Source organism: Lynx canadensis, chromosome C1, assembly GCF_007474595.2.
Source record: "Lynx canadensis isolate LIC74 chromosome C1, mLynCan4.pri.v2, whole genome shotgun sequence".
In the NCBI taxonomy this organism is placed as follows: Eukaryota; Metazoa; Chordata; class Mammalia; order Carnivora; family Felidae; genus Lynx; species Lynx canadensis.
In genome coordinates this window covers 64,766,442-64,780,435 of record NC_044310.1, presented here as the reverse complement: position 1 = coordinate 64,780,435, position 13,994 = coordinate 64,766,442, and the positions used below count along the sequence as shown (strand labels likewise).

Here is a 13,994-nt window from a genome sequence, read left to right as displayed (position 1 = left end):
CCACTTTTATCATAAAAACAGAAGTAGAAGCTCCCATATCTTCTACTTGATTTTGATGGAGATTGAGCATCTTGCATAGCACTTGGCTATGTGCTTCTATTTTGGAGACCACAAAGTTAGAGGTAATTGGATATATGAAACTGGCAATTTTAACAATAATTTCCATTAATTTAACTGCTTTTATTGTTTGTGTAGCAATCAATTGATCACATTTAAGCTAAATAAATTAGAAGGCAGGTATCTTCCAGTACTCTAGGCACTAAGCAGATACTAAGGTTTCAATAAATGATTTTGATTTTGGCCTTAGGGGAAAACAGGAGAGATGAATTTCTCCTTTGCAGATGTAGAAAAGTAAAGACAATTACTTTCAGAGAATCTAAGTCCTAAGAAGTTGAAAGAAGAAGGAGAAAACAGTGTTGAATCAAGTTGTAAAGGGGCCCCTGGGTGGCTCAGTTAAGCGTCTGATTTGGGCTCAGGTCAAGATCTCACAGTTCACCAATTCGAGTCCCGCCTCTGGCTCTGTGCTGACAGTTCAGAGCCTGGAGCCTGTTTCAGATTCTGTGTGTCTCCTTTCTCTGCCCCTCCCCTGCTCACGCTCTGTCTCTCGCCCTCAAAAAAAAAAAAAAAAAAAAAGTTGTCTAATGTTTCTCTGCCTAAGGTTGGAAACCTGAGGCCCTTCAGCAGCCAGGCTTAATGCAAATTCTCTAATGCATTGAGACAAGACCTGCTAAAGGCCGTATAGCGTGAATGCAGAAGAGCGGGAGAACACGTGTAAAAACAAGAGCCCAAAGCCTAAAACTACTCTGATTTGTACTCAGTTCCAGTACCCAAACTACTAAGTAAGCCCTGATCCTGAGGGCAGGCCTGGGTCTCCGCACCTGGTCCCTACCGCCGCGGCCACGCCCTGGGGGCGGGGCGGGGTATCTTTGCAGCTCCGCCCCTTCCCGCCCAACCGCGGCGCCCCAGACGCCTGCGGCGTCCGCGGAGACACCGGAAGGAGCTGCGGCTGCTGCGGGAAGTGGCCGGTGCGGGAGGCGGGGACCCTGCGGGCAGCGCTGCAGAGCCGTTTTCCTACCTTCCCGACGCGACGCCTCACCTCCCTGAATCCCGGGTAGTGAGAGAGGATTTTGCGGAGGTGCGGCCGCAGGCCACCATTGGCCGTGCTGGCGGGGCCCGCGGGGAAGGCCGTGGAGGTGAGCGCGGCGCTCCTGGGAGGGGCGCGGGGCCGAAGGGCGCCTCGCCTGCAGCCAGGGGCCGGTCTCGATTCTCGCTCCCGCGCGCTGGGGCTGCGGCCGCTGCAGTGGCCTCTTTTTCTTGGTCTAGGGATGTGGTGGTCGCATGGACGAGAAGAAGGCCTCAGTCTCTCTCAGTGCTCTGCGTTTCAGGAATGATCTGGTGGCCGCCCCGATAGGGGTCGGCGGAGGACGCGAGTCAGTCGTAAATTTGAGGAAGGGTCCCCAGGGGGCGCTCCCCTGGGAAGCGGGAGATAAGAGGGGTGTAGCGAATCCCTGAAAGGGGCCCCGCTCCTTTCCTTGGTATCTCCATTCCGGCTTGCCAGGCCCTCCCGGTGGGTGCAGACTACTGAAAGCCCCGCGGCTCGCTGGCTCCTAGGTCCCGGTTTCGTTTTGCAGCGCAGTTGAGGTGATCGGACCTGTTTGTGCAGCCCCAAAGCCCCGTTATTCGTTGTTATTAACGGGAAAATCTTAGGTGTCATTCTCCCTGGAATGTTTCTTCGACCAGTGTTTGATCCATATTGTTTCAGAGGTTATCCCGTACAGTCTGTCCATCTACAGCTTTTGTTTGTGTCGAATTTCCATAGTGTGTGGTTTCCCAGATCTTTTTAGTCGTACATATTTACCAAGTACAAAATGTACTTTATTTGAATGTTTACAGGGTGCACGTTGAATTGTTGTTTGAAAATCTCCTAGGTGTTTTGCCCTCAACTTAATATTTTTATTAGGATTTACATTCTCATATAATTAGTATTAGGCCTGGAAAATTGGATCAGAGGGTAGAATCCTAGCAGGAGCATCCATAGGCTCTAAACTGAGAATGAATTTTACAAGGATCTCTAGACTTCTTAATAGTTGTATAGAATTATATAATTTGTTAGCTTAATTAGATTATTTTTCCTTTAAGAAAAACCTGTTTAAAAAATAATGAGGCCTTCTTCGTTCCATTTCTAGATGAGACGATTTTATCGTTTGGGAAGGTCTGACCAAAGCAGATAATAAGCTATTACTTGAACCTAATACAAATAATGAATTCAGGCTATTAATATAAGTAAGGAGAAAGAGTAGGAATCTTACTGAAGACAAAGCTAATTTTAAGAGAAGGAAATAGTAATAGTTACATTATGCTGGTAGGTTTATGTTATTTCACTTACTTTGGTAGGATTAAAAAAAACTATACAAAAATATTACAAGAATAAAATATTTGAACTGCTGTATGCAAGAGGGGTAGTCTACATAAGATTGCATCTTATTTTTGATCTGGTTTATTGCCGACTTTCACTTTTTTGTCTAAATGAGCTTTTTATAAACTACCAATAACCAAATAACAGGGCAGTTACATTGTAGTAAATAGTTTATTTTAAATATTTGAAATTCTGAGTTAAGGAGATAATTCTTAATTTTTATGTATTGCTGCTAGAATTTTCAGTGACCTTTCACATGTGCAATCTTATTTGAACCTCATGCCGGTTTTCTAAGTTAGGAATGCCAAGAAGTAAAGTCTTTTCCCATGACAGAAGCATTTCGAAATTGTGTAAGGATCAGAATTTCCTTAAAGCCTGAAAAAATCTTGCTGAAATAACTGATAAAAATTGGAATTCAGTTGGATATTAGAGCACTGTGAATTATAATATATGACAGATTGTGGACTCTTTGCAAGAAAATGAAGTACATAAATAATGAACGATTTTTGGTGAGACATGAAATGTAGACATTTTTTAAAAAGAAAAGAATAAGTAACAGCTCTTTTTTTTTGTTTTAAGTTTTATTTACCTAAGTAATCTCTACATCTAGTGTGGGGCTTGAACTCAGAACCCTGAGATCAAGAGTCACATACACTTGGGACCCCTGGGTGGCTCAGTTGGTTAAGCATCCAACTTCGGCCCAGGTCACGATCTCACAGTTCGTGAGTTCGGGACTTGCATCAGGCTCTGTGCTGGCAGCTCGGAGCCTGGAGCCTGCTTCGGATTCTGTGTCTCCCTCTCTCTCTGCACCTCCCCAGCTCATGCTCGCACTCTGTCTCTGTCAAAAATAAATAAATTAAAAAAAAAAAATTTAAAAAAGAACCACAAAATCCTCCGACTGAGCCTTCCTCAGCCAGGCGCCCCAGTAACACTTCCTTATTTAGTGTAGTTTTTAAACCTTTTTTTTCAAGTCTGCATGTGATTACAAGAGCGTTTTAATAAGTAAGATAGCTCCAAAGAGTACAAGATAAGTAGAATGGTTTAATCATCTATAAAAAGGAGCATGAATTTTGTACAGTATAGTATATAAATAAAACTGATATTTTATTATTATTATCTTTCTTTAAGCTGTACACCCTACATGGGAGTTGAACTCATTACTCTGAGATCAAGAGTTGCTTGCTCTACTCACTGAGCCAGCCAGGCTCCCCAAGAACTAATATTTTAAAATTATTCATGTATCGAAATAAATTTATCTTAGAAGGCTAAGTAAGTTATCTGTTTAGTTTACAAGGGAAAGCCCTTTGGAAAAGAAAAAGAATGAAACATGGTTTCTGCCTTCAAAGAACGTAATTACAGTCAAGCCTGCTGTCAAGTAGTCGTGCCCCCCCCCCCCAGCTGTAAGTACCATATGAGTATTATAATCAGGAATTTAGTGAGGGAGATATTACTTGTGATTGAGTCTTGGTAGAGATGGTACTTGAGATGGGTGAGCTTTGAAAGGTTTTCGTTACGGGAATACCATAGGACATTTCTAAAATGAAAAGATAGTTGTGCCTGGGTGGCTCAGTTGGGTGACTTTGGCTCAGGTCATGATCTCACACCTTGAAAGTTGGACCATGTGTCGGGCTCTGTGCTGACAGCTCAGTGTCTGGAGTCAGCTTCCGATTCCGTGTCTCCCTCTCTCATTGCCTCTCCCCCACTTGTGCTCTTTCTCTCTCTCAAAAATAAGTAAACGTTAAAAAATTAAAAAAAAAAAAAGATAATTGGGTTCCTGGAAAGGTACAAGTTATATTTAAGAAAGGATTAGTAGAATAATTTGGCAGATAGTAAATTATTATGTTTTATATAAGTTAGTAATAGGAGGTGAAAAAGACAAATTATGAAAGACTTCATTAAAGGCGTTTGATCAGAAGGGGTATGTGTTAGCACATGAATGCAGAATGAGCTGTAATTGGGAGTAGGTTGAGACCAGGAGACTGCTTGGGCAGCTTTAGGTTATGATGTCCAGAGCATTATTTCTGTGGCCCTCGTAAGTTTCTCTGATGTGCTATCTTGAAAGTAGGCCTTGAGATAAGAACATGGGTTCAGGGGTGCTTGGCTGGTTTAGTCAGTAGAGCATGTGACTCTTGATCTTGGGGTCATGAGTTCAAGCCCCATGTTGGGCAGTATAGCTTACTTAAATGAAAAAAACAAAAGACATGTATGCAGGTGAGACGCCAGAAGTTGCAGTGAGAGAGTGGGCAAAGAGTCAAGGAAGGGGGCAGCTCTTCCTGCCCATGGGTCCTGCCCCCATGTTTTAATAAAATCACCTTTTTGCACCAAAAAAAAAAAAAAAAAAAAGAGGGAAGGGAAAAAAAAGCCAACTAATGGGCAACTGGGGAGGTTAATCCTATGGAGATTTTTGTAGAACTGCCTCAGAATTGTCCTGCCAAATGAAGGGGAGTTGAAGAGTTTTTCTCCTACTGGACCTCACTGATTGAGATTGTCTTTGAAATGCCTTGCACACAGTTAGTTGCCTTGGCTAAGGTTAGGCAAGCTCCTGAGGTGCTGGAGAATTTAGAAGCAGAGGAGTGGTGGAGGTGGGAAGTTGTGAGTGTGTGCTCGGATAATGTCCTTACCAGACTGCAAGTGAATATTGAGATGAGCTGAAGGGATATAGGGGACGAGATCTTAACTCTGTTAATATGTGTTCTCATTAAATAATTCAGTTGTGCAATAAAGGCCTCAATTTTTGTGGAAACCTAGAAGAAGAAATGTGAATTGAGGAAAATTGGTGAAAAAGCACAGAGAATCTAGTAATTGATAGAATACAGGATGTGTACAGGAGGGAATCCAAGATGGCTCTGACATTTGAAAGTTAACTTGTGATTGAGGAGGGTTGCCGGAAGGTCACTGATACTCACATTTAGTTACTTTAGGAGAATAAAAATTTCAGGGTGTTGAAGAGCATTAATAGTGTATGACCATTCAAAAGGGAAAGTACTTTGGGGATTTGAGCAGTGCGGCCACCCTGACTACACTTACATTGTTTGGCCCATCTTGATCATAAGTCTTTGTTACTTAGATCTCTGCATTACCAGGGCCTACCACATTCCTGAAATATAGTAATATGAAAATATGGGACTGAGTGTGATATAAAATAAGACCATTCACTACAGTTTTAACTATAAAATCTTGAAGAATTTCTGATATTTTTAGTAGAGGAATAAATTTTGATGAATAAGTTGTGATTCTTTTATTTATTTATTTTTTTTTAATTTTTTTTTTTTCAATGTTTATTTTTGGGACAGAGAGAGACAGAGCATGAACGGGGGAGGGGCAGAGAGAGAGGGAGACACAGAATCGGAAACAGGCTCCAGGCTCTGAGCCATCAGCCCCAGTTGTGATTCTTTTAAAATTTATTTACTTTTAGGGGCGCCTGGGTGGCGCAGTCGGTTAAGCGTCCGACTTCAGCCAGGTCACGATCTCGGGGTCCGGGAGTTCGAGCCCCGCGTCGGGCTCTGGGCTGATGGCTCAGAGCCTGGAGCCTGTTTCCGATTCTGTGTCTCCCTCTCTCTCTGCCCCTCCCCCGTTCATGCTCTGTCTCTCTCTGTCCCAAAAATAAATAAACGTTGAAAAAAAAATTAAAAAAAAATTTATTTACTTTTAAACATTTTATTATTTTTTAAAATAATCTATACACCCAATGTGGGACTCGAACTTACAACCCTGAGATCAAGAGCTTCATGCTTTAGCAACTAAGCCAGCCAGGCGCCCCTTGATTCTTTTTTATAATTACCAATATTCTGGTAAACAAACAAAAAAGACAAAATTAATTCTTAGAGTGGTTTTCATTTGAATATGGTGGTTGCATTTGTTTTTTCATGTTTCTAAGGTGTCTTCATAAGTGATTTTAATGATTATCCCATAATGCCAACATACTGTTACTTAATCACCTCTCCATCTTGCTCAGAAGTGACTTAGGGTGAAAATTACCTCAGCTGGTTTGAACCTCTCTCAGAACTCTGTCATATTCATTCTTTCTTGTTTTCCCTCTCTCTTCCTTCCTCTCTCTTTTTTCTCTCCCCCTCCTTTCCCTTCTTTCCCTAGTGTTTGTTGCAGGTATTTCAACTAGATAAAGTGACAGTTGACTCTACTTTGCCATTATTGGACAGATTTTTTTTTCTTTGTAGGAAATGCTAATTAATTACAAATTTTACTTTAGAGTGAGAGTTATCAGATCAGAGTGATGCTTTTGGATGATTTATTGTGTCAATGTTAAGAATAGATTCTAGAACAGATACATTGCAGGTAGAGAAATCAGGAGCTTATACAGTTCTCTCAATAGATTTAATAAGACTCTGCCATTGATTAGACTGTTAAGGGTCAAAGGCACATGTTTTTAGAAAGATGGAAACTAGAAAATTAGCATTACATTCCTTTTTCTGTGTTATGGTTTGAATCTTAATGAATAGGGAAGGAGTTATAGAACTGTGAGACCTGTGTGAAGATTTGAAGGAGTTTGTGTTTGCTAGAATATTGTTTTTTTTAAATTTTTTTTAACATTTATTTATTTTTGAGACAGAGAGAGACAGAGCATGAACAGGGGAGGGGCAGAGAGAGAGGGACACACAGAATCTGAAACAGGCTCCAGGCTCTGAGCTGTCAGCACAGAGCCCTATGCGGGGCTCGAACTCACGGACCGTGAGATCATGACCTGAGCCAAAGTCAGACGCTTAACCGACCAAGCCACCCAGGCGCCCCAGCTAGAATATTGTTTTAAAGGACAAGAAACAAGAAATTTCTTTAAAGTGGTCATCAGCAGATTTCATAGGTTAAAAAGTCTCCATGAACACTTAGCTGTAGATTGATTTAGAATGAAGTAAACTTTTCTTTTTGTTTTTGCACTCTTTTCATTAATACTTCCACTTATCAAAACAGTTTTTTTTCTGCTTGCTTTTATTGTATAGCTGTTTTCTTCTATGGTAAATATGGAAAAATTAGCCATAAGCTTATTACAATATTGCATTTTTGCTATTAAATAATTCTAAAACCTAATATTTAAAATAGTGCCACTTGGACTAGTCAGATTAGTTGTGGTGAAACAGTAGTCTAAATTGAAACTTCTGACAGGCAAATTAATTTTTCTAAATTAGAGTATCTTATAATTGACTTTTTAGTGCAAAATACTGTCCTTTGGAATACCTCTGACAGGTGGTCATCCAGCCTCTGTGTAACAATGATGGGCAACATCCTATTTCCCAAGATTGGACCCTCCATTTTTGCGTGGCTCTAATCACTGAAAATCTTCACCATTGATTGGGTTTGCTGTTTCTCACTTTTCTCTGGTTATATAAAAAAGAAAGGATCCCTCATACTTTGATCATTATGTCCAAATAATTGGAACACATATATAAAGTCCTCCAACCTTTGCTTTCTCTCTAAATGTCCATGCTTTGAATTGCTTGCATAGTGGTTAATATTTACTTATTGAATGCTTATTATCTCACCCTGTGTTAAGTATATATATGTATATATATATATATTAGTATATATGTGTGTATGTATATATATATATATATGTATACACACACACATTTACCATCACTTTAGATAGTAGATTCTTTGAACCCTCCTTTAGAATATTGTATCAACATCTTTAATTTTAGCTCATTTTTCTGAAGTTTATTTTTTATTTAAAAACTATTTTTTTTAGTTTATTTTTAAGTTAAAAATTGTTTTTGTTTCAGATTTTGATTTAAATTCTCGTTAATGTATAGTGTAATATTGGTTTCAGGAGTAGAATTCAGTGATTCATAACTTATGTATAACATCCAGTGCTCGTCATAACATGCTTTATCTTTTTAAATGTTTACTGTGAGACAGACAGTGTGAACAGGGGAGAGGCAGAGAGAGAGAGAGAGAGATTGAGAATATCCCAAGCAGGCTCCATGCTCAGTGCAGAGCCCTATGTGGGGCTTGACCTCACAATCACGAGATGACAGCCTGAGCCAATATCAGGAGTTGGATGCGCAACCAACTGAGCCACCCAGGTTCCCCTCATCGTAATAAATTTTATTTCCAGTATAGTTAACATAAAATGGTAATTAGTTTCAGGTGTTCAATATAGTGATTCAACAATTCTGTACATTGCTCAGTGCTCATCATAAGTGTACTTTTTAATCTCCATCTATAAAAAAACATGTAAGAAAGATAACGATTTTATTCAGTTTTTAGGTTTTATGTTTTAATTTTATTTATGTCTTTAAAAAATCTTTTTGTGGGCACCTAGGTGACTCAGTTCAGTGTCTACCTCTTGATTTCAGCTGAGGTCATGGTCTCGTGGTTTGTGGGTTTGATTGAGCCCCATGTTGGGCTCTGTGCTGACAGCATGGAGCCTGCTTGGGATTCTATTTCTTCCTCTGCCCCTCCCCCACTGTCTTTGGCATGTACATGCCCTCTCTCTCAAATAAACTTAAAATATTTTTTTCATTTATTTTAGGGAGAGAGAGAGAGAGAGAGAGACAGAGTGTGTGCGCTCGTGAGGGAGAGGGGCAGGAGGAGAGAGAGAATCCCAAGCAGGCTCCATGTTCATACGGAGCTTGATGGGGAGCTTGATCCCACAACCCTGAGATCATGACCTGAGCCAAAACTAAGAGTTGGGCACTCAACCTACTGAGCCACTCAGGTGCCCTATTTATTTATTTATTTATTTATTTATTTATTTATTTATTATGTTTATTTTTGAGAGAGAGTGGGGAGAGAGAGTGGGGTGGGGGGACAGAGAGAGGGGGAGAGAAAGAATCCCAAGCAGGCTCCCTGCTGTCAGCACAGAGCCTTTTGCAGGCCTCAAACTCATGAACCTTGAGATCATGACCTGAGCTAAAATCAAGAGTCAGATGCTCAACCAGCTGAGCCACCTAGGTGTCCCTATTTTTATTTTTTGAGTAAACTCTGTGCCCAGCATGGGGTTTGAACTTACCCTGAGATCAAGAGTCTACTGACTGAGCTGGGCACCCCCCCCCCCAAAAAAAAAATCTTTTTTAAAATAATTATATAACTATATTTCACTAGCCTGCCTTCTGTATCTTCATCCAGATTTTTGTTAAAAGTACGAACAGTTCTGCCACCTGCTAGTAGAGACCTTCTGGATTCGTATCGATCTTCTCTATTACTGTTATTTACCAGTTTTCCTAATTCTTTTCTCATGGTTGCTTGAATATGACTCTTTATATTTACCTTTCAGGTTAGACTAGACAGTGGAATGCAGGCAGTTTCCCAATATTAAAAGGTTCTCATTAGGTCACCAACTATGTCTTGATGTGTAACATATATTAATAACACAGATCCCTGTGCTTTTCCTAAAATTTGAATATCTGGTCTTATTTGGATGGCAAGGCCAGAAGTTTGGGCATGAAACTTGATTTTACTGCCATGGTATTTCCCTTCTCCCATCCCCCCACTTAAAAGTATCATCTTCAGAAGCAGTTTTGAATCTATAGATAGGCAATTGAGCTGTGCGTCATAGTGTGTGAATTCAGCCAGAAACATTTTTTAGTTGGGGTTATTACTATCATTATAAGGCTGAGAAAATTTCAAATACTGTAGCTAGGCTAGACAGAGGAAAGGGCTGCCAGATAAAAGATTGTAAGGGTAAGGACAAATTGAGGTCAAATTATGGAAAGCCTTAATTTCCATTCAGAGCTTGAATTTTCTTGTGCTCCATAGTGATTCCCATCTTGTGAACCACACGCTTCTAGAGGAGTCTCAGACTTCTGTCGGATATACATCTATATACTGAACAAATAGCATTTTCATATACATTCATTTTTACTGCCTTTATGTTGTCTGTCTTTTCTAATGCCTAGTACCTGTCTTCCCTGGACAAACTGTCAGGCCAGAATGAAAGCATGCATGCCTTCTTTCTTTTGGTATATGCTGGAGAAGAAATTGAAGTAGCTTAGAACCCCTGTTGTCTTACTCCCTTATATCTAAATAGCCTACTCTCAGTAAATCTTTATCAAAAGAAGGAATAAAAGAGTGATTTTTTTTTTTTACCATACTGAATTAATTGAGTAAAACTAGGTAACTAGAATATTAAGGGCCTTCTATTTTGATAGTGTTGTGTTTAATTGTTAAGGAATACTAAATAGCCTTGGTTCAAATTGTAAGCTTTTGTTTATATTTATTAATTCTCATTAAATTGTTTATATACCAGAAAATTAATACCAGATACTAAAGCAGAGAATTTATTCCCCGGTCCCCATTTCTTTGTTCTGAGGCAACATTCAGAGTGCACGACCTGTAATAACTCTTGTATTTTTATAGGATGTATCTGTATCCAGATATAATGTGCTGTAATGCTGGTTTAAAATTTTTACTTCAGTGGTTTTATACAGTATGTATCATTCTATAGCTTCCTTTTTTCCCAATCCAACTTATGTCCTTTAGAGCTTTCTCTGTTGGTAAATTATCCATCCATGTCATGCAGTTAAACTATTGTGTTGTATTTAGTTGTGAATGTGACATTTGTATATCCATTCTTCTAATGGTGGACTTAAAACATTTTAAAATCAAAGTGAGATTAAGACTGTCTAGAAAGCCATGAGAACATTTCCATTTAATTGGTAAACATTAGAGGAAAATGTAATCAAATTAAATACTTTTATTAAGTAAAAAAATAAGAGAATTTAGTACTTATATTTAAGGATTAAGAAAATAAAACCAAAACCAAGTAGGACGTGGAAATTAAAGATAAAACTTTAATGGAATTGGAAGCAGCAGAACAAAAAATAGTGTAAAGGATAAATTGCAAAGCTGTCTTTTTGCCAAGACCAATGAACTAGATAAACCTGCTATAGAAGGAAAAAAAGAATTCAAGTAAAAACACTCAAGATTAGGAATGAGAAAGGAAACATCATAGATATCTGGATATAGGAGAGATTAATGAAACGTTATGCAAATTTTCTTGAGAATATCACATCCATGCTATAATGCCAAAGTTGAAAATTGAGAGGGCATGCATAATTTAATAGCAAAATATAAATTAGTAAAATTGACCCAAGAAGTGAAAAACTTGAATTGACCCATTCTCACTAAGGAATTGAAAGATGATTGAAGATACGTCCTGAGTCCCTGGGTGGCTCAGTAGGTTAAGTGCCTGACTTTAGCTCCGGTCATGGTATCGAGGTTTATGAGTTCAGGCCCCACATCAGGCTCAGTGCTGACAGCTCAGAGCCTAGAGCCTGCTTCAGATTCTGTGTGTGTCTCTCTCTCTGCACCTCCCCACTCATGTTCTCTCTCTCTCTCTCTCTCTCTCTCTCAAGAAACATTAAAAAGGAATTAAAAAAAAAGATATGTCCTTCAAAGAGACAGCATAGCAGATAGTTTCACAACTGAGTTTCATTTAATTTATAAATAATATATAATAATGATAATAATGGAACATTTTCTGTGGTCTAGAAGATGCAGAGCTACTAAATGCATTCTGTGAAGCACGCATAACTTTTATCCCTGATAAAAATGTTACCCAAAAGGTCAATTTCACTTGCAAAATCTCTGAATAGAAATACACAGTAGAATCTAGATATGAAGCAACAGGCTAATAGTACATTTTGACCCATAGGGTATATTACACCAATGCAAGGGTTATCCATATCAAATCTGTTAATAGATTATATAATCGGATGAAGTAAGGAATATATTAAACCACCAGTAGCTGCTGAGAAGACATTTAATAAAGTTCATTAAGACCGTTTCTAATTAGGGGTGCCTTGCTGGCTTAGTAGAGCATGTCACTCGATCTCAGGGTTGTGAGTTCAAGCCCCATGTTGGACCTATAGTTTACTTAAAAAAATCAAAAGTAAATTAAGAATAGGAGGAAATTATAGCAAATGTCCTGAATAGCAAAACCATCACAATAAGGACCCAGACATGGATGCTCACAATCACTTTTATTTCTTTATTTTTATTTTATTTTATTTTACCTTTTTTAACATTTATTTATTTTTGAGAGAGACAGAACACGAGCAGGGGAGGGCCAGAGAGAGAGACACAGAATCTGAAACAGGCTCCAGGCTCCCAGCTCTAAGCTGTCAGCACAGAGCCTGATGTGGGGCTTAAACCCCACTAACCGTGAGATCATGACCTGAGCTGAAGTCGGACCCTTAATTGACTGAGCCCCCCAGGTGCCCCTATTTTTTAAATTTTTTAATGTTTATTTCTTTTCTTAAAAACATTTTTTTAAATGTTTATTTTTGAAGGAGAGAGAGAGACAGAGTGTGAGTGGGGGAGGGGCAGAGAGAGAGGGAGACAGAATCTGAAACAAGCTCCAGGCTTCCAGCTGTTAGCACAGAGCCCATTGCAGGGCTCGAACTCATGAGTCTTGAGATCATGACCTGAGCCGAAGTCGGATGCTTAATCGACTGAGCCACCCAGGCACCCCAAATGTTTGTTTATTTTTGAGAGAGAGAGAAAGAATGAATGAGTGGGGAGGGGCAGAGAGAGAGGGAGACACAGGACTGAAACAGGCTCCAGGCTCTGAGCTGTCAGCACAGAGCCCGATGTGGGGCTCGAACCCAAGAAATGGAAGATCATGACCTGAGCCGAAGTCAGATCCTTGACCGGCTGAGCCACCTAGGGCCCCTCACAGTCACGTGTGTGTGTGTGTGTGTATGTGTGTGTGTATGTATATGTGTGTGTGTATGTATATGTGTGTGTGTGTGTATATATATATATATTTAATGTTTATTTTTGAGAAAGCATGAGTGGGGGAAAGGGGGGGGGGAGAGACGGAGAATCTGAAGCAGGCTTTGTGCTGACAGCAGAGAGCCAGATGTGAGGCTCAAACCCATGGACTGTGAGATCATGACATGAGCCAAAGTCAGATGCTTACCTGACTGAGCCACCCAGATGCCCCCACTTTATATTCAAGATGGTCTTAGAGATTCTAGTAAATGCATTACAACAGTAAAATTAAGTAATTAGTATTGATATTGGAAAACTAGGTAAAACTATCATGTTTCCAGTATATTCAGAGAATAACCAAGGAAACTGAAAAGGAATAGTGAAGGAGGAATGTCTTACAGTTATCAAAATATTCTACATTTTTTGTATTCAGATTAAATATGGTATTGGCGGGGCACCTGGGTGGCTCAGTTGATTACGAATCCGACTTTGGTTCAGGTCATGATCTTGCAGCTCGTGAGTTTGAGCCCCACATTGAGCTCAGCATTGGTGGTGTAGAGACTGCTTAGGATTCTCTCTCTCTCCCTCTTTTTCTCTGCCCCCTGCCACTTGCCTGTGTGTGGGTGTGCGCTTGTGCTCTCAAAATAAATAAACTTAAAAGTATTCAGAGATACATTAAAAAATAAGTAACTATGGTATTGGCATACGTAGATTAGTGGAACAAAATAGGGGATCCAGAAATATGTGCAAGTGTAATAAAGATAGTATTACAATTCAGTGGGTAATGGGTAGATTGTGTAGTAAGTGGTGCTGGTACAACTGTCAGCCCATCTGGAAGAAAATAACATTGGGTTCCTGTCTTAAGGTAACCCCCAGATGGATTAAAGCCTTGTTTAAAAAAAGTATTTAA

General features: G+C 39.6%; 1 protein-coding gene across 2 annotated transcripts in view; it reads left to right on the top strand.

The window, feature by feature from the left end:
• Positions 1-965: 965 nt before the first annotated feature.
• USP33 (ubiquitin specific peptidase 33) overlaps positions 966-13,994 on the top strand; it is a 63,972-nt gene continuing 50,943 nt past the window's right edge. Inside the window, exon 1 of one of the 2 annotated variants that reach the window (XM_030324308.2) lies at positions 966-1,193. The gene's annotated coding sequence lies outside the window, so the exon portion shown is untranslated. The remainder of the gene's footprint in view (positions 1,194-13,994) is intronic. The other variant, XM_030324307.2, reaches the window with a different exon arrangement.